The sequence below is a fragment of the Chiloscyllium plagiosum genome, unplaced genomic scaffold (genome assembly GCF_037043375.1).
Source record: "Chiloscyllium plagiosum isolate Xiang-an unplaced genomic scaffold, Cpla_swu_hap1 HiC_scaffold_7, whole genome shotgun sequence".
In the NCBI taxonomy this organism is placed as follows: Eukaryota; Metazoa; Chordata; class Chondrichthyes; order Orectolobiformes; family Hemiscylliidae; genus Chiloscyllium; species Chiloscyllium plagiosum.
In genome coordinates this window covers 50910460-50930896 of record NW_028270145.1, presented here as the reverse complement: position 1 = coordinate 50930896, position 20437 = coordinate 50910460, and the positions used below count along the sequence as shown (strand labels likewise).

The following is a 20437-nucleotide window of genomic DNA, read 5'->3' as shown; positions in this document are numbered from 1 at the left end:
ACTTTCTCCTGCCTGACTTTCTTCAGCCCCAAACCATTTCTGGATCATCAAGGGGGAGAAATAAATACATACCATCAGCTTCAGTGGTGATGTTTGTGGTGTGGTTGTGATGTGAGATTGGCAAGCTCCACCATAAAAGGGCATTAAACTTGGGGCCTGTACAGCTCAGCTCCTCCCTGTGTGAGTTCACTAAGCTTTTGGAGAGCTAAAATTTTAAACACTTTTAAGAAGTGGTTGTACAAAACTATCAAATTTTTGCGCGTTTGCCTTTTGAGACAATATTTTGTACTCTCGAGTGATTGTTTTCTTGAATGTACCTATCTATCCATGCAACCAGTTCAAACATCAGCAAGGCACTGTCCACTGCTGTGATTAACAGTATTGTTATGACCAGAGCTTGAATTTGACATCTTTTCAAAGACCTCTTCAATAACCCCTTTACCAAGCTTCACTACCAACCATTCAGGGCAAATCTCTCCTTTGTGCTTGTCAGCTCTGTAGACTGAAAGTCACTTCTGCCTGTAAAAAGTGCCTGCACTTCAGCTGTCAATCAACCCTTGCAGTGTCAGCTGAGAGCATGGCTGGAGCCTGCTGGATTAGAGGGTAGTTACCATAGCTGTCAGACTACTGACAGCCTGACACCCACTTTCAACATTTCCTTCCATTCCCTGTGTAGCATTTTAGAGCTATCTTGAAATGAAGAATACAAATCACAATTTCTCCTGCTCTGACACCTCCTCATTTCTTCATCCACAAGCAGGCCTTTGACCTTAGATAAGCAGTTTTATTATGTATGTATAAAAATAATGAGCATTTCTGTCCAAAGAGAGTTAATATGGAGTACTTACTAATTGTAGTTTGTTGTGGAGTATGAGGTTAATATTCCTTCATGTAGTCCTGATTTTGTTTCCCCTCTTGGCCCTGACAAATCTTAATGAAAGTTTTTGAGACTTGACTGCAATAATAAGCAGACATTCACATGTCCTCTGTGTCAAGGCTTGAGCATTAAGCTTTTCTTTTTTTTAACAACAGTTTGCATAGCCTAAAGCATCTATTAAAATCCCTTGTAAAATTCATAACATAAAGAGTGCAGTGCGGGTTATGTCTAAAGGGAGAGAGAGTAAGCTGCTTATTAGCAAAAAGTCAGAAACCCAGGGCCAATTACAGATCACAAAAAGAAGGAAAATTAAATGACAGGGGAAATAATTTTTTTAACTCAATGGGCTCAGGTGAAGAAAAAACCCAAGATGAAAAACAAAGTGTGTTCAAAACATGTAATTAAACAGAACTAGTGCAAAGCAAATGGTAACAGTGTCTCAATAAAATCTATGCAAAACAATCCTTAGCACTTGCTGGTTCGACGCATATAGACTAAATTGGTAGGATTTAGATGCAGTCCCTTAAGAAGAAAAGCAGGGCTGCAAGGAGAAAGACTGAGCTCAGGAGATGCATAAGAAATCTCTGTGTAGAATTTCAAATGCCACAAATTAGATTAAAAATTAGCCCCTTCCCCCCTTGAGCTGGTGGAAGGAGAATAAAGTAGCATAAATAACACTAACATTGCTGTTCCTTTAATTATGTCCCTCACTAATCCTTTGTACAAAAGCTCAAAAGTTTTCATGGAGCCACTAAGTTCTGATTGCTGCAAAGTTGGTTTTGAACTTTCGTCTTATTACTTGAGCATTTTATAACCTTTTTTATGGTACTGTATTCAAAGTGCATGAAATAACACTGGTATCTTGAGTACTTCAGTTTACTGCACTCTTGGCACGAGTAACAGATTAAATTATTGCTCCCCATTTACACCAGACTTTCTGCATCAGGGAATAAAATAAATTGATGATTATTCAGGATGCTGGTTTCCCTGACCATGACTTTGCATTGTGGGAAACCATACAAATGTAGTCATTTTAAAAATCCCATTCTATAAGTAACAGTCATAGTTGAATTCACTGTGACTATTAATCTTTAAAAATAATCACAGAAAAATGTAACACACCTCAGCAGTAAATAGCAGAACCAAAGAGATTAAATATTTAATCTTGGTGTGCACAGATGGCTGAGTAGATGCCAGAGGGATGAAGTGAAGAGCTGCAGACAACACAATATTGATGTATTTATATCTTTATTATTTTGATATTCTTATGCAGAACAGCTTATAAGTCCAAAGCAAGGTAAAATCACCTTAGAGCCCATATTAGCTGTTACTTTTTCCCTCTGCAAATTTTTATTGCATCTTCAAGACCTTACATTCACATGTATATTTTATCAATCTGTTGTAGATTTGATTTCACCAATTGATCACATGGAGAATGTATTACAATCTCCCAGTTTAATTGTCCCTTTGCTGAGTGCAATATGAGTTGAAGGGTTGAAGCAATTTGTCCTTGGACCATGGGGTGCTGTTTGTTCAAGGAGTAGGCATTCCTGTTAATTGCCATTTTGGTTGGAATTCTTGTCCCATTGTTGCTGATCTAGATTCATCCATGAACAGCTAGTGTTGAGTGAACTTCCAGGAACTGCTTCCAAAAAGCTTTGCACAAAAGCAAAACTCTGTGAAGGATGGAAATCTGAAAGGAAAACAGAAAATGCTAGAAATTCTTAACTGGTTAGGCAGCACCGCAGGAGAATGAAACAGAATTAAAAGGTTGAAATTTATCAGCAGAATAGGGACCCTGATATCGGGGTGAAAATCGAGTCATGGGTCTACACTTGCCTCTAATGTAAGTAAGGAACAGAATGGGGTCTTGATACTACCAGCCCAGTCACAGGCATTGACAGTTCCACAGTTTCAGCAGGGGAGAGATGGGCTCAGCTGTGACATACAGGAAAACTCAGGAGCTAGGCTGAGCACATTTTTTAAAAAAGCTTTGAACATTTCAGGATGATGGTCAGAGGCATTCTCTGGGTCGGTCTCTGGAGCCCTGAGTCCTGCCTTTCCTGCCTGAGACCCCTTCATCTGTCTGTAAAGCCCTTAACTTTGTATTTTTGAGATTATTACACATTCCAAGCTAAGCTCACCTTTATTTCACTTGTTTCTGATTTCATTTGCCACTTTTACAAGTCGTTCTGTTATAACACACGTTTTGTCAATGCAAATTCGCTGTAACGTGATTGATGAACTGGGGACGCTGTTTTTAAAGTACGAACTTTTAATGTGTGTTGGCTGCAATGCAATTACAGTGACAACACTTTCTGCGCTGTTTCTGAAGTGCAATTTTTCTATTATTTGCACAAGAATGCAACCATCGCATTGTAGAAGAACTGACTGTACTAGCTTTACATGATTAGATTCTCTACAGTATGGAAACAGGCCCTTCGGCCCAACATGTCCATACCGACCCTCCAAAGAGTAACCCACCCAGACCCATTCTCCTACCCTATATTTACCCGATTTGGCAATTTAGCATGGTCAATTCACCAAATCTGCACATCTTTTGGATTGTGGGAGGAAATTGGAGCACCCAGAGGAAACCCACACAGACACGGAAGAATGTACAAACTCCACACAGACAGTTGCCCAGGGTGGGAATCGAACCCAGGTCCCTGGCGCTGTGAGGCAGCAGTGGTAACCACTGAGCCACTGTGCCGCCCATAACATCTTTCCAATTTGAGCTACCTCTCAGGTCCCAACAGCCCCATCAAGCTAGTTGAAACACTCCTTAACAGCCTGAGCAAATCTACCTGAGAGGATATCATGGTATGTTAAAGTCTAACCTGTCCAGTTTGTACAGGCTCCACACACTCCAGAACTGGTCCCAATATTTCAAAGATTTGATGCCATATCTCTTACACCAATCCTTGTACCACTTCTTCAGTCGAGAAATCCTCCTATTTCTATGGACTCTAATATGTGGCACTGGGAGTAATCCTGAGTTTACTGCTTTTTAGAATTTGCTTTAAATTCAATTCCTGTCTCTGGCAACTGTCTGTGTGGAGTTTGCACATTCTCCCTGTGTCTGCGTGGATTTCCTCCCAATGCTCCGGTTTCTTCTGACAATCCAAAGATGTGCAGGTTAGGTGAATACGCCATGCTAAATTGCCGATAGTGTTAGGTGCATTAGTCAGGGATAAATGTAGGGGCATGGGTCTGAGTAGGTTACTCTCTGGAGGGTCAGTGTGGACTTGTTGGGCCGAAGGGCCTGTTTCCATCTTGTAGGGAATCTAATTTAAATTTCTCTCTTAACTTCTTAATATCTGCTTTCATGATCTCATCCTTCTTTCTACCTAAGCCTTTGGTACCATTGTGGACTAAGTTTAGAAACATTGGTAAAACCAGGAATAGGCCATTCAGCCCATCCATCATTGCCTGCCATTTTAGATTGTCGCTGACCATTATCTTCAGTGCCATGCTCCTGCACTATCTCCAAATTCCTTAATGTCCTTCAGCTGAATCTTACATTTTTTACATTGCAAATTACATCAGGAGTTTTGCAATGTTTTCCATCATAGAACCTAGTGAATTTTATCATCATATATTCCAAAACATGCATCATTAATTACCTACCCCACTTCTATAACAGCCCAGTTTCAGCCTCGTCTTCCCACACACCCTTCCCACAACAACTCAACATTCACTGGGTGTGAAGTGGGTACTGCAGATGCTGGAGATTAGAGTCAAAATTAGAGTGGTGCTGGTAAAGCACAGCAGGTCAGGCAGCATTCAAGGAGCAGGAAAATCAAAGTTTCAGGCAAAAGCCCTTCATCAGGAATGAGGTTTCATTCCTGATGAAGGGCTTTTGCCCAAAATGTCTATTTTCCTGCTCCTCAGATGCTGCCTGACCTGCTGTGCTTTTCCACCACCACTCTAATTTTGACTCTAATCTCCACCTCCACAGTTACTGATATGTGCCCCAGACATGGTGGACAAGTAGAAATTGGTGATCCTCTTAGTGGACAGTGACCTTCAGGTCCTACTGGACAGGGTGGTGTACTGGTAGGACTTACTCTTCTTCAAGACCAGCATTGAAGGCATGACACTAGACCATGTCAATCCAGTCTGAGGTTGCCACCCAAGTCAATGACCTTCTCTATTCGCATAAATCATAAGATCTGTACGGTGTGGAAGCAGGCCATTTGGCCCATTGAGTCAACAACAGCCCTCTGAAGAGCATCCCATCTAGATCCACCCCATTTCTATAACCCTACATTTCCCATGACTTATTCACCTTGCCTGCACATTCATGGACACTATGGGCAATTTAGCATGGCCAGTTCACCTAAACTGCACATCTTTGGACTGTGGGAGGAAACCAGAGCACCCAGAAGAAACCAACGCAAATGCAGGGAGAATTGCAAACTGCACATAGACGGTTGCCCAAGGATGGAATCAAATCCGGGTCCCTGTTCTGTGAGGCAGCAGGGCTAACCACTGAGCCACTGCGCTCTGCAGCATAAGTGCCACCATCTTCGCTCCCATACCCCATATTCGGTCTATCACTGGTACTGCACCCAATTCCCACCAAGGCTCATACTCCAATGCTCTCACTATTGCATGCAACACATGCCCTTTTGCTGTCAGGTACCCCAACCCCTGACACCACTAACGCTGCATGGCCTCTGCGTTGCCTACTCACTCACTTGGGACACTTCCTCACCCACACCAATAGTAATAGCTTAGAAAGTGCCACCCACTTTCATCTCCTGTCATGCCCCCGCCTTCTCACTCTAGAAAGAAAGCAGCCCACAGTAGGGGAACCCGTCAAGATGGGTGGTAGCTGCCTGCCAATTGGAGAATTGAATATAGGGAAGTTATACAGGACATTGGTGAGACCACAGCTGAAGTATAGGGTGCAGTACTGGTCACTGTACTTATGAAAGGATGTTAATACAATGGAAGCAGTTCTGAGAATGTTGCAGTATGAGGGAAGGCTAGCGAGGCTAGGCCTGTATGATGAGGTGTTTAGAACAGTGATTTAATTGAAACATTTAATTTAATTAAGGTCATGATTAGACTTAACCAGGTAGATGTTGAAAACATGTTTCCTCCAAAGGGCCTTTTTCTGTGACGTAAACCTTTATGACCCTCAGACTCTTGTGGGAGAATATAGAACTAGGCAGCGTAGTTTAAGGATTAGGGCACGCACATTTAAGACTGAGATGAGAAAAGGTTTTCTCTCTCAGAGGGTTGTGAGTCTTTGTAATTCCCTTCAAAAGGCAGTGGATGCAAAAATATTTAAATATTTTTAAGCTGAAGTAAATAAATTGTTGATTTCCAGGAGTTGAAAGATTATTGGGGATATGCAAGAATATATAGTTGAGGTTGAAATCAAATCAACCACAATCTTATTGAATGATGGAGCAGGCTTGAAGGGCTGAGTGAGTCTACTCTTGTTCCTTGTTCGTACGTTTGTATGTTCCCAAGTCTGTGGTGGTTTAGTTTGTTGCTCCTAGTTAGCTGCATCCCCCTGCTTTTGCTACATTTATGACTAAGGTGTGCAGTTATCTTTTGCCTACAGGAAGACAGGTCAAGTGTTATTGATAGGCAGAGGACAGATGTGTAGTGCTTAGAGTCATAGGGTCATAAGGATGTACAGCACGGAAATAGACCCTTCCATCCAAATCATCCATGTCGACCACATACCCCAACCCAGTTGAGTCCCACCTGCCAGCACCCAGTCCATATCCCTCCAAACCCTTCCCATTCACAAACCCATCCAGATGCCTTTTAAATATTGCAATTGTACCAGCCTCTACCGCTTCCTCTGGCAGCTCATTCCCTACATGTATCACTCTCTGCATGAAAAAAGTTTCCCCTCTCACACTAAAGCTATGCCCTCTAGTTCTGGACTCTCCCACCAAAGGGAAAAGACTTTGTCTATTTATCCTACCCAAGCCCCTCATGATTTCATGAACCACTATGAGGTCACTCCTCAGCCTTCGACGCTCCAGGGAAAACAGTCCCAGCCTATTCAACCTCTCTCTATAGCTCAAATTCTCCAACCTGTCAACATCCTTGTAAATCTTTTCAGAACCCTTTCAAGTTTCACAACATCCTTCCATCCAATAGGGAGGAGACCAGAACGGCACACAATATTTCAAAAGTGGCCTAACCAATATCCTGTACCAATAACATGACCTCCCAACTCTTGTATTCAATACTTTGACCAATAAAGGAAAGCATAATAAAGAAATGCCTTCTTCACTATCCAGTCTAACTGCAACTCTACTATAAAGAACTTGTACTCCAAGGTCTCTTTGCTGTCTGCTGAAAAAGCAAGATTCAAACAGGTGAATGGGTGCTGAATGGGAAAGATATGTATGAAATAAGGAACGAGTCCTGAGAAAGTTTATTTATCTGCAAGAACTATCAAGTGAAGTGAGCTTGATGTAAGTATAATGAAAGCAAGGAAGTATAGTTACAATTAAACTGAAGGATCATGTGCAGAGTGGTAAATATAGTGATGGTGTAAACGGAATTGTTGAATGTACTGAAATAAAAGTGTGGGTGAAAGACACTGTCATATATTTAGAGAGAGGGGGATGAAGAAAATGAAATCGAGTGCTCATCTTTGCTGCCCTAGTAAGATCATCGAAGCACTTCCTTCATCATATTCAATCCTCAGGGTAAGATTCCTGGAACAGGGAGCCTTGGAAATCTCTTTCCTATATCTGGTTGGCATTATGTTTCCCAACCACTGTCAGGGAACACCTGCTATCAACTCTGTTATACCCAAATAAGCAGTCAAATTTCAGTGCTTATAACTAGGCGCCTTTATTTTTAGACCTTCTAGAATATATTGTCAAGGAATAACAAAAGTATTTCGAGACAATCCATCAAGATATAATTATGACAGTGTGATCACTCTCATCAGAGAGCCATCTCTAATTCAGTTGGCAATATGTAAATACAATTCAGATCATCCTCTTTCACGAGCATCTCCAGGGAGGCTTCAGGTAATCTGACAACTTGTTCATGACAAATTTTGAAACAAATTTCTTCTTGCAGCAATGAAACAACATAACTAGTGAGAAGCAAATACTACCTTCCTTTAGGAAGTGCATTCCCACATTCTTAATCGGCTGCAGTCAGTGTGGTGATGGTACTCCCATGTGCTGTTAAGTAGGAAATTCCAGCATTTTTACCCAGCAACAATGAAGGAAGGTGATATAGCTCATAGTCAGGATGGTGTATATCTTGCAATGAGTTTGGAGATGCTGTAGTGGATTCTATGGACGGTACACACTGCTGCCACTGTGCATTGATGTTGGAGAAATATAATATTTAGCATGGGGTACTGATCATGTGGGTTACTTTATCCTTGATGGTGTTGAACATTTTTGTTGTTGGAGCTGCACTCATCCAGGCAAATATTCCTTCACAATCCTGACATGTAGCTGGTAGTTAGACTTTGGGGAGACAGGAGCTGAGTCACTAACCATAGAATACCAAGGGTCTGATGTGGTTTTGTAGCTGCCGTATGCACACGGTTGGCCCAGTTAATAGCTGGTAGAAAGTGACAGCCCAAGGTTGATGGTATGTGACTCAATGATGGTAATTCTATTGAATATCAAGATGGGGTGGTGATTAAGGAGGTAGATAGACTTTCTATTTTTGGGGATGAACTTTGCCTGACACTTTTGTAGCAGCAATATTATTTTCCATGAATCAACAAAACATTGATGCTATCTAAATTTTGCTGCATGTAGGCATGGACTGATGTTTCAATACCTGTTGAGTTGTGTATAGACTGAACACTGCAATAGATCATAGAACATCCCTACTTCTGTCCTTATGATGGAGGGATGGTCATTTATGAAGCACTGATGATCTTTGGGCCTATGATACTATCTGAGAAATTCTTGCATCACTGTCTGAGTGTCGTCTTTCAGTTCCCTTGTGTTAGGTATAACTACAATCAGTGGAGATCTTCCCTCTTGTTTCCCATTAACTTCAATTTTACTAGAAATAAAATTGGTAAATGGGTACACAGAGGTTGGTTCAATTTGTCAGTTCACTCATGGGCCTCATTAGCTTATTTCAGGGTAGTCTGCTACTTGAAGCTAGTTTGACTGATGAAATGTTAGCAGGTAGCATTGGCTTACTGGAAGTGTTAAGAATCAGGCACTGGGATAGGAAAAACGATGGGATGAGGGTCAGAGGCAATTGTGGATGATAAAGGATTTGGTAAGTCTTGGAGGTGCCCAAACTTTCCTGTAGGTTCCAGACAATCATTCCTAGTGCTCCAAACACACAAAAAAAGTGAAACAAATTATTTTTCCATTTAGGGATATTTAAAGGGTCAGATTGGGAAAAGACCATTTGTACAGTCATAGTGTCATAGGGTTAAAGAGCACGGAAACAAACCCTTTGATCCAACTCATTATTGCCAACCAGATATCGCAAACTGATGTAGTACCATTTGCCAGCATTTGACCCATGCCCCTCTAAGCCCTTCCTGTTCATGTATCCATCCAAATACCTTTTAAATGTTGTAATTGTACCAGCCTCCTCTGGCAGCTCATTTCATACATGCACAACTCTCATGAAAAGTTGCCCCTCAAATCCCTTTTAAATCTTTCCCCTCTTACCTTAAACCTATGCCCTCTAGTTTTGGACTCCTCTATCCTAAGAAAAAGAACTTGCCTATTTACCCTATCCATGCCCCTCATGATTTTATAAACCTCTATAAGGTCACCCCTCAGCCTCCGATGCTCCAGGGAAAACAGCCCCAGCCTATTCAGCATCTCCCTATAGTTTAAACCCTCCAATCCAGCAACATCCTTGTAAATCTTTTCTGAACCCTTTCAAGTTTAATAACATCTGTCCTAAAGCAAATAGATCAGAATTACTTGCCTATACTATAATGGCTGTTGCCTCATGACTAAATATCCTTTCAGTAACTACCCTGAAAGGTCCATTCAGAACTTTATATGTTTCAAAGGTTTACATCTCGTTCTTCTAAAATCCAATTGGTCCAGACTCAAGATGTTCAACATTTCTTCATTAATAAGCCCTTCATCCCAAATATGAGTTGAATGAACCTTCTCTGAACTACTTCAAATGACTTATTTTTCAGCAAATAAGTCAACCAAAACTGTACACAACATTCCAGATATGGTCTCACCAAGGTCCTGTACAGCTACAGTAAAACTTCCCTTTTTTATGTTCCATTTCCCTTGCAATGAGTGCTTTGATTTATACTGAAAGATTTGATTAATGCAACCAATAACCTGTTAGTTTTAGTCATTGTTGTTCTCTGTTGGTTGTGAACCTTCCATGTGACACAATAATCTCGGTCCTTTCCTCTCCTGACCACTTTCGACAGTGCACCCATTCTCCATTTTAACCACTTTCCTGCCCTGTTCCTGTCAGACAGGCAGGATTAAAATCAGCCTTGTAATCTTTAAACAAACATTAATGGCTGTTTTCACAACTAATCAGATCATTGCTTTATAATAATCTATCTACTAATTATTGTTAATTGGAGAACATATGTTTGATGCTCAGTGGGGTAGGGCTGACTGTGCTGGGGAATAAAAATGTGGTCTTTTGAGTTGGTGACAGTTTTAACTACAGACTCCTTCGAATTCAATCTGCTTTTGCACTTGATATCAAACAAAGCATGCTGTCTGAAGCCAAGTCAATAGCTGTTAAGGACTCAATTCCTGTTCAGGGGAAAAGCTTTTGCGATATCAATTTATTTGGCTTAAATTTACTTCAAGACAACGATATGTAGCTAAGAGAACATTTTGCTTTTGAAGTTATGGAGAGATTTTTACTTTGATCACTGACAGCAAAATAGCAATCATGAACCAGTCATCTGTTTTACATGATGTCTGTTTTCATTGAAGTAATAGTAAACAAAATTGGTTCTAAGAAGCGTGGGAGAGATGGATGGGAGTGAAGTGGAGGGTGAGGGTAGGAGTTGGTTGCATAAAATTATTGACTGATGAACTATTGTTCATTTTCTGCTTGGAAGTTGAAGCTAAAATACAGCACCACCTCATCTACTTTGGGGTGTTGCTGCCCATAATGGGACTGTCATTGGTGGGCATGTAGTCAGTGAGTTAATAAACAGATAACATTGAATGATGATTCTGCACATTTGTAACAGTTGCACTTTATGATTCATAAATGCTCTATTTTCCCTTGTTGATTTTTAAAAATGGGATGTAAGCCTCACTGATAAGCCTAGCACTATTGCCCGTTTCTAATTGTCATTTGAAAAGGTGGCTGTGAAACATTTTCTCAAGGTGCTCTGTAATACACCCCAGTGCTCAGAATGAAGAGCACATCATACAAAGAGGGAACAATGGTGACATTTCCAAGCCAGGATGGTGTGTAACTTGCAATAGGGTTAGGGTTTGGGATGGGGAGCTTGCACGTTGTGGCATTCCTACATGTGTGTTGCTCATGTCCTTCTATATGGTGGGGGTTACAGATTTGGGAGTTCTTGTTGAAGGATCCTTTGCAAGTTGTTGTAGTACATCTTGTGGATGGTATATATGGCTGTCAGTGTAAGTGGTGGTGGAGATAATGAATATTTGGGATGGTTTGAAGCTTACTCACTGTTGTTGAAATATCATCCATCCAGGCAAGTGAGGAATGTTGCATCATGGTCTTCATTTGAGGCTTGCAAATAGTGGAAAGTCTTTGAAAAGTTGGTGAGTTGCCATAATAGACCCAACCTATGACCTGCTCTTGTAGTCATGTGACTGGTGCAGCTAGGCTTCTGTTAATGATGACCCACCCCTCCCCCCTACCCATCTAGGAAGTTAATAGTGAGGGATTAGACAACAATAATGCTTTGAGTGTGATGGGAGATTGTTTGCATCCTCGTTTGTTGAAATGAATATTGCCTCAAACTCATATGGCACAAATATTATTTGTACCAATTGGTCTATTCTTGAATGTTGTCCAGGCCCTGCTGCATATGGACAGAATCAAGAGTGTGGTGCTGGAAAAGCACAGCAGGTCAGGCAGCATCCAAGGAGAAGGAGAATCAACGTTCCACATAACTTAGTCACTTGCAAGGTCATTTCAGAGTTAGCAACTAACCACATTGCTGTGGGGCTGGAGTAAAATACAAGCCAGAACAAGTAACAATGACCAATTTCCTTCCCAAAGGATGTTGGTAAATCAGAACTTTTTTATGACATTTAAGACTTTCATGGTCAACATTACCTCTTTATTTTGGAATTTTAAAATTAATTATGTTTAGAATTCTCAGCTGGCAAGGAGTCATAGCTGTCAGGATAATACACTAGGTCCCTGGATTACTAGTTATCGGTGTTATCCTACCCATGACCATAGTTCTTACCACTACTCTTCTAACAGCCTTGTCTGCTCAATGAACTGCAAATCCATGAGTATCAGTTCCTCTCTTGTACCTTGCCATCATGGATATTTTCCTTGCTGTAAACCTGACAATGAGTACTACCAGGATACTCCACGACAGCAAGCATCATAGTTGAGTCCGAACCTGAAGAGATGTTTGAGGTCAACAGCAATAGGAAACCTTGCTGAATTTCCCCTGTGAGTTCAGGCACATCTTAGCAGACTATTTGAATCTGCAACCTATTGCTCAATCCTCTTTATCATTTGGTTTGGGCTGTGGGCAGCCATGAGCAGTTGGCTCGGTTACTCTGGGACATTCTGACACTGGAAGAATGCCATGTCATTAATTGTCAAGCACAACCATTACATTAATATTTCAAGAACCAGTCAAAGATTTTATAGCAGTCAGACAGGTGACAGTATTGCTTTGTAGCTTCTGCAACCTTGGTTGTAATATTATTTAAAGTGTTGGAAAAGAAAACAAAAAGATGCAAAGTTGCATGTTTCATCTTAATGGGAAACACAAATGTGTAAAACCACCACATTTTTAGGAGAGGCAAATGAAAAGTTCACCCAGCGTCTCTTTTCTAATATAAAGGGAGTATTGGATATTTTGAGGTTTCTTACAGCAACCACTAAATTCCTGAAACCACTTGACTGTAAAATTGCTCTCTATAACTCCACAGCTGGAATGTTATGGAAGTCTGCAGGACATAAAATAGCATGGACCCCACAGCCACATTTGATGTTGGGAAGGATGTTAGCATGGAAATGCTATTTGTGAGCCAGTAGCTGTGGTGACAATCAGTGATTTCAGTTGATTTGATGCATATGTCTTTCAAAGCATAGAACCATAGAAGGGAGACCACAGGAGAACATTTGGATATATGCACAAATCCAGTAAATGTCTCTCCCATCTAGGCATACTCAGCTGATGGTGGTGTTCACCCATATTTAAAGGGACTGCCTTCTTATTTGCGGTGAAGTGCTTTGAACTTACTTTTGTTGTGGTGAAGATTTTGGAAGTACTGCAGCTTGTGTTTGGAGGTCTTCTGTTGAGCCAAAGCATCTAGGAAGAAAGAAAGAGGATTTGCTCATTTGTGCTCATATGACCACAAGAGGTTATTGGGGTCGTAGTGGAGGTTGATACCGAGAAATATAGCTGAAATTATAGAAACGGGAAGGCTTTCTGTAGAAGGCCCTACTCATAGCAGCCTTTCAGCAGGCAATGCTAATATCCCAACCTCATCCAGTAACAATGGCTGAGACAAATCAGATTCAATAAGGAGGTATTCACTGAACAATGTAATCTTCTGCAACTAGACCCAGACCTTTACACAAAGCTAAGGATGGCACTGCCAGAGATTGTAAAGGTCAGGGTTGCATTAAATCTCAATGTGACCAGGTCACTTGGATACCTGGTTCAAATATGTAGTTCTGCTAAATATGTGAATGGGTTTGGTAGGTGGAAAAGGTTTTGGAGATGGGATGCCAGTTTGCCATGGTAGTGATTTGAGGAGAGAGTTGATGCCAACAGATTTAAAGGCAAAAGGAATAGATGACCTACCAGACATTCTCTAGTATATCATAATGATTGGATTTGGAAAGTGACAGAGGTCCTGTAGATGAGTAAAGGTGATTGGGTAAAGTTTTCTCTGAATCTGAGGAAGCAGATCCCAGGCAATGTTCCCCAAGTTCCAGTGTGATTCTGCAAATTTCCAACTCCCGAGTGAGAAAAGATGAATTGGCTTTCATTCTATACTTTTCTCCCAGACCAGCTGAATTTAGGGTTTAAAAAGAGCCATTTAACCAGGTTGGAATTGATGGGAATCATGGGAAAACTCTCCACTGATTGGAGTCATACCTGGCACATACGAAGACGGTTATCTTTGTTGGAAGACAGTCCTCTCAGCTCCAGGAAATCTCAGCAGGAGTTCCTCAGGTTAGTCCGGACAGCACTTCTGAGATCTCAGGCTCTTGTTGTAGGTTGCTGTTCACATCCACTGCTTCTTCCCAGTGGAGAAAGTGAGAATCCATTCCCATTGTTTGATTAGGTCCCCATCATTGGATGTCACCAACTTACTTCCACTTCACTCATACAGTCATAGATTGGCTTCTGCTACTTATTGAATTGAACGCTCCCTTCTGTGAGGAGAGAAAACAGGGAGTTGTGAGTGTTAGTACTGGACTTGTGTGGTGTGAGGGAATGACAACATTTGTGGAGGATGACATTAATGTAGAGGTGTGACAGGGCAATAACTGAGGGTCATTGTGAGTGTTCGCTGTTTGGATGGGGATTAGAAATAAAGGAGTGAGTGTAATTTCAAGGTAAGTTGTTCTGAGGAGTGCAGTGCAGGTCAATACTGAAAAGGTCTGAGTGTGAATGCTCAGCAAGTGCAACTGGTACATTTTCTACTCTCCTTAGCTCATGGATCCTCATGAAGCACTGTCTCCAGGCTGGGGGAGCACACATCATTTGATAACATCTTCATTCTGTGCTTCGGACAGCTTTCCTTACTGCAATCCTCAGATCCACAGCAGGAATCTTCAGATAAGAGATAAAGACTCAGGGAGAATCTTTCTAGGTCTCCGCTCCATTTCCACAGTCACTGAAGCCTCATAAATTTAATGTCCAGGTAATTCTTTGCATTCAATTAGAAATCTTCCTTTTGACAGAATGGGCGGCTATACTGTATGTTTTGCTTAATGGGTCAGGCAGCAAAGAGATTGGCACTAACGCTATAGATGGGTTAAAGTATCGCAGCAAAAGCTGCCCATTAATAAATCAGGTTCCCAAACAGAAAATGACTCTGCAGTGCACTACAAATCTGGGAGGTAAGAAGCAGTGGTTTAGGACAAATGAACATTTCTGGATTGTTACCGTAAATATTTCTCACTGCATGAAAATACAGCTCAAACTTCTCTTGCTTCTCCAATTATAGTTTCTTGGACCTTACTGATTTTCACTGATCCATATTGGTGATCATGCTTTTCGATGTCTTATCCCTAAGTTCTGGAATTCCTGATCCTGAACCTCTACACCATGTTTCTCTCCTATTTTAAGACAGTCTTTGAAATCTAACTTTTTGTTCAAATTTTTGCTTCATCTTTCCTGATTTCTCATTTGGTGTGTCAAAAATTGCCAAAAAGCTTTTATTCGTATCGCTCTTGTTAAATGCCTTGGGACATTAGATATGCTGCATAATCTAAGTTGGTTCTGCATATGTGAATGACCTGGATTTGGAAACAGAAAAAGTGTGTTGAAGTTTGCAAATGATAGTAAGGTCGGAAAGGTTATGAATTGTGAAGCAGGAACAGTAACAGGCAAAAAGGACTTCCCCTGGGGTAGTTTGAAATGAGTTCTGAGCCCATGAAAGTTCAGTGACATCCATGTGGTGGGGGCTGTCTGCAGATTACATCTTGGCAGATGGTGTGCAATCCAATGTTTTATCTCCCTGGTGAAGTAGAGAGTGCAAAAGCAATTGCCTTTGAATTTTTGAATTTAGGTAAGACCATAAGACCATAAGACCTAGGAGCGGAAGTAAGGCCATTCGGCCCATCGAGTCCACTCCACCATTCAATCATGGCTGATGGGCATTTCAACTCCACTTACCCACATTCTCCCCGTAGCCCTTAATTCCTTGTGACATCAAGAATTTATCAATTTCTGCCTTGAAGACATTTAGCGTCCCAGCCTCCACTACACTCTGTGGCAATGAATTCCACAGGCCCACCACTCTCTGGCTGAAGAAATGTCTCCGCATTTCTGTTCTGAATTTACCCCCTCTAATTCTAAGGCTGTGTCCACGGGTCCTAGTCTCCTCGCCTAATGGAAACAATTTCTTAGCGTCCACCCTCTCCAAGCCATGTATTATCTTGTAAGTTTCTATTAGATCTCCCCTTAATCTTCTAAACTCCAATGAATACAATCCCAGGCTCCTCAGCCGTTCCTCATATGTTAGACCTAGCATTCCAGGGATCATCCATGTGAATCTCCGCTGGACACGCTCCAGTGCCAGTCTGTCCTTCCTGAGGTGTGGGGACCAAAACTGGACACAGTACTCCAAATGGGGCCTAACCAGAGCTTTATAAAGTCTCAGTAGCACAACAGTGCTTTTATATTCCAACCCTCTTGAGATAATTGACAACATTGCATTCGCTTTCTTAATCACGGACTCAACCTGCATGTTTACCTTTAGAGAATCCTCAACTAGCATTCCCAGATCCCTCTGTACTTTGGCTTTACGAATTTTCTCACCGTTTAGAAAGTAATCCATGCTTCTATTCTTTTTACCAAAGTGCAAGACCTCGCATTTGCTCACATGTATCTTATACTGTGGATGTGGCTGTGGGGTTAAATGTGGATGGAAGTTAACATAGCTATCTGTTTTCTTTCTTTAACTTTTCATCTCATTCTTTTCCTCCATTAACAAAAACTCAAAAAGCAGAATGCTAAATCTAAATTTTGAAGAATCCAACTGACTTTCCTTATTTTTCACTACTAGGTCAGGCCTTGATTCGTCTAACTCACCAATAGAGTTTTAAGAACTCACTCCCTGAACAATTCTTTTTGTTGTCCGTTGTATTTGCATAATTTGTTCAAATGACACATTCCCTTCAACAATATCAGAAAGCATGTCTAGCCTCACTTCAAAATCAAATGATAAAATAAAAGCAAAACTCCCATATACTTTGTAGCCATTTCGATGTCATTGCCCAGCGTGCTAGCAATGGATAATATGGTTTGTAGGCCCATGATAGTCACAGCAATCTGTCTCCCACATTCTCTTGCAAAAAAGGACAACAAAACAAAATCAAAATATATCATATTATCTGGTCAGCAAACCTATGATTATGTCATTCCATAATGAGCCCAATGATTTAAACAATCGGCCCATCGTAACAGATTTTGGCATTTGTGAAAGGAGGTGAGAGGACTGAAGATGCAAGACCTATATTTTTAGAAGGAATGCGGTCAGTATCCACCTTGAAGAAATTTAAATTTTGATGGACTTATCTAGAACCAAATGTAATGATTTATTTTTTAGCTGGCAATAGACCTGATGTCTTGCCCCAATATTAGCTTTTAATTAATTCATTAAAATATACATTTAAGTTGACTTCAGCACTTTTATGTCTAATGTGATTGTTACAGCTTCTGACAACCACTTCACTGCTGCCATTTTTCAGTTTCACATTGAACTCCCAGACAATAAACACTTGATGGCTGCTCAGAGATGACCTAACAGCATTTTCAATGTTCTGCCTGAATGTTCAAAGGGATTTATTTTCTGTCACTTAAAAAAAATAGCAGAAAGTTGCTGCAGTGCTGGTATTTAAGAATATTGCCATTTAAAATACACTGAAATGTTAAGACAGTGAAAGCAAAGCTGAACAGTATTGATCTGATCGTTGAGGGTTCTGTTAGTTCAGAGTTCCACAACTGACTTTGTTGTCTTAGAACCTTTGGAGGATGCAGCTTAGTAGGAGAATAGATGCGTTGTAGCTATTATGCACCCAAATAATACTTAACAGTGCTATCATTTTTGTTGACAATAAATAAATAAAGAGTTTGTTGAAATGCTAATTGAAGTGTTGAAGTGCTACCCTTTTAATTGGCGTAAAAATAAATGTCATGTCACAAATATGCTCAATTCATGGTTCATATATGAAAGCTATACTTTTCCAATTTTGAAAATGAGATGGCAGCATATTAATTACCATTCTACTTTATTTTACTTTAATAGGTTTTTACTGAATCATATTCTGCAATTCTGCATTGTAAAATTTCATAGCATCATACAATTTGGACTGTTCTCCCAAGTGGATAATAACAACTGGTTTGCAGTTTGAACAGCTTAATGGAAGAAACTGAAGGCAAACAATGCTGATGCTTTCAGTGTAACTGACCCCTATTCTGTTAGGATTCCAGGATCTGCACTTGACACATCAAGGCAAGTTTTAATACAGATCAACTGAAGGACCAAACTTGCTGACCAGCCTCCTGATCCCTTTATTTATGGCGGGGCTGACAGAGAAAGTCAGCATCCAGCTGATAGACAGCGAACAAGCCCAACCTTGGCCATAACATATTGCACCTGGCCTATGTTAGTGGAAAATAGGACTTTCATCTATCTATGGTAGCTAGCCAATTAGCCTGCATGCTCAGCAGTGCCAGAACTTGAAAGTGGACACTGCTGGTACTGCAATCAGTACGGACAAAAGCCTGAATGGATCCCAGACACAGATAAAAAGAGAGGGTTTGGCCAACTTTGGCAGGGGGAGGGAGGAGTTGGAGGGGTGGAACATTGGGTTTTAAAGTATGTGCAGGCAGAAAAGATGTGTATCCTATCTTTTGGAGGGGTGCCCCGATACACAAAAGGTTCCTCTGAAGATAGATCCCCACTTCCTTCTACAATGCTAAAATCGTGAAAAAAAATGGGTTGCCTTCTCCCATTGTCTACCTATGCCAATTATATTATGGCACAGACAGGGAAGTAATAACAACATCAATTGAACTTTTAGGAAGCTCAATTGTCCCTTAATTGCATACGGTGGCCAGGCTGCCAATCTTATAACCCACCCACAAACCAAATAATAGGGTCAGATTGGGCAGAAGTGCGAAGATGGTAGACTGGCCACCTACCCTATTTTACATGCCCAACCAACTAAAAACATATATGGGGGACATGTAATATCCAGCCCATCATGGGGTTGGGCGTCACTACCTTGAAGCCAAATACATATTTCACCACAACTCTCTACTTTTGGACAATTTCAATGTTGTGCAATGTCCCAGAAAAGACATTCATGTTTCCTGTTATCAAACTCAAAATTGTGTTAGCCTTACTACAGTTTCATCTACTTGTACTTGCATTTTAGGAAATTGTGTAATTGAACTGTTAAATCTGTATCTCTGTTCACCATCATGTTTCTTTGCAATCAGTTTATGCTCCTGTTCACTTTTCCTCTCCCAAAAATGTATTGTCATGCACTTATTCAGATAAAATTTGATCTACAGACTGCTTGCTCTTCTTTTGATGTCTTCTTGAAGTCGTTCTCACTGTTTGTCAATGCCAAGCCTCGCCTATTTAGGTGAGGTGATAGAGTAACAGTAATATCATTAGACCAGCAATCCAGAACTACAGGTTAATGTTTTGGGAACATGAGTTTGAATCCCACCACGGCAGCAATGAAATTTGAATTAAATGTAAAGTCTTACAGTACTCTTGGATTTATGACATGGATTGGTAAAAAAACCCATTTTGTCCTTTCGCCATCCATATCCAATCTGGCCTATAAGTGACTCCGGACCTACAATAATGTGTTTGACTCTTAACTGCCTTTGGACAATTAGCGATAAACAATGAATACTGGCCTAGCTAGCAATACCCAGAAATCCTACTTCTGTTTCTTATTTCATAGAAAAAAATTAACTCATAGAAAGGACTTCATGTGGGCAACTAAAAGAGAAACTCTATGGAATGACTTAAGTAGTTGAATGCTTTTATGTGGCAACGGTTAACTATTTATGAATAAATGAGCTAAAATGGACTAAATGGCATTTCTCATCTGTATCTATCATGTGATCTTATGATCTTCAAGTGGAATGTTTTCAATGTGTTAACCACTAGCCATGCATGATTTGCTTAATTTCATTTCTGATTAGTAAATAAAAATGAGTAATAGACACCTCCATTGAGCATGAAATCGCAATATAGTACCCACATTCACTAGACATATGCAAGCACACGTAATATTTTTGCTCATTATTAGTAAAGTACTGATGAACAAGCAGAGTCTAAATGTGTTTGTTATTATTTTGGGTTCTTTACTGCTTTGGTTGTTAAATAAGTATAATTCAGTGGAGAGTATTTATTTCTGTTGTTTGAGTGTACACAAGACTTTTCTCTATTAAAATTAATGCATGCACTTAAAACAGTGCTGCCATAACTACAGCAGTATCTGGTCATCAATTTCTATTAGATAATGCTGTCTTGATGGTTGAATCAAAACTACCATCGACACCAGTTTTTTCCCCCCGAAACATCAAATGAAGAGTAGTGTGGAGGACCATACATATGATAATACATTTTCTGACACATTCTGTATTGCATAATTTCATTATTTCCATCTGCCTTATCTAGGATTCTAACT

The 20437-nt window shown here is 40.5% G+C and overlaps 1 long non-coding RNA gene across 2 annotated transcripts in view; it reads right to left on the bottom strand.

Annotated features, from left to right (window-relative positions):
- Positions 1–2069: 2069 nt before the first annotated feature.
- Positions 2070–20437, bottom strand: part of LOC148149611 (uncharacterized) — a 155025-nt gene continuing 136657 nt past the window's right edge. For both annotated transcript variants that reach the window (XR_015757530.1, XR_015757531.1), the window contains 3 exons: positions 14145–14425; positions 13281–13349; positions 2070–2570 (listed from right to left, as the gene is read on the bottom strand). This is a non-coding gene — a long non-coding RNA (uncharacterized LOC148149611). The remainder of the gene's footprint in view (positions 2571–13280; positions 13350–14144; positions 14426–20437) is intronic.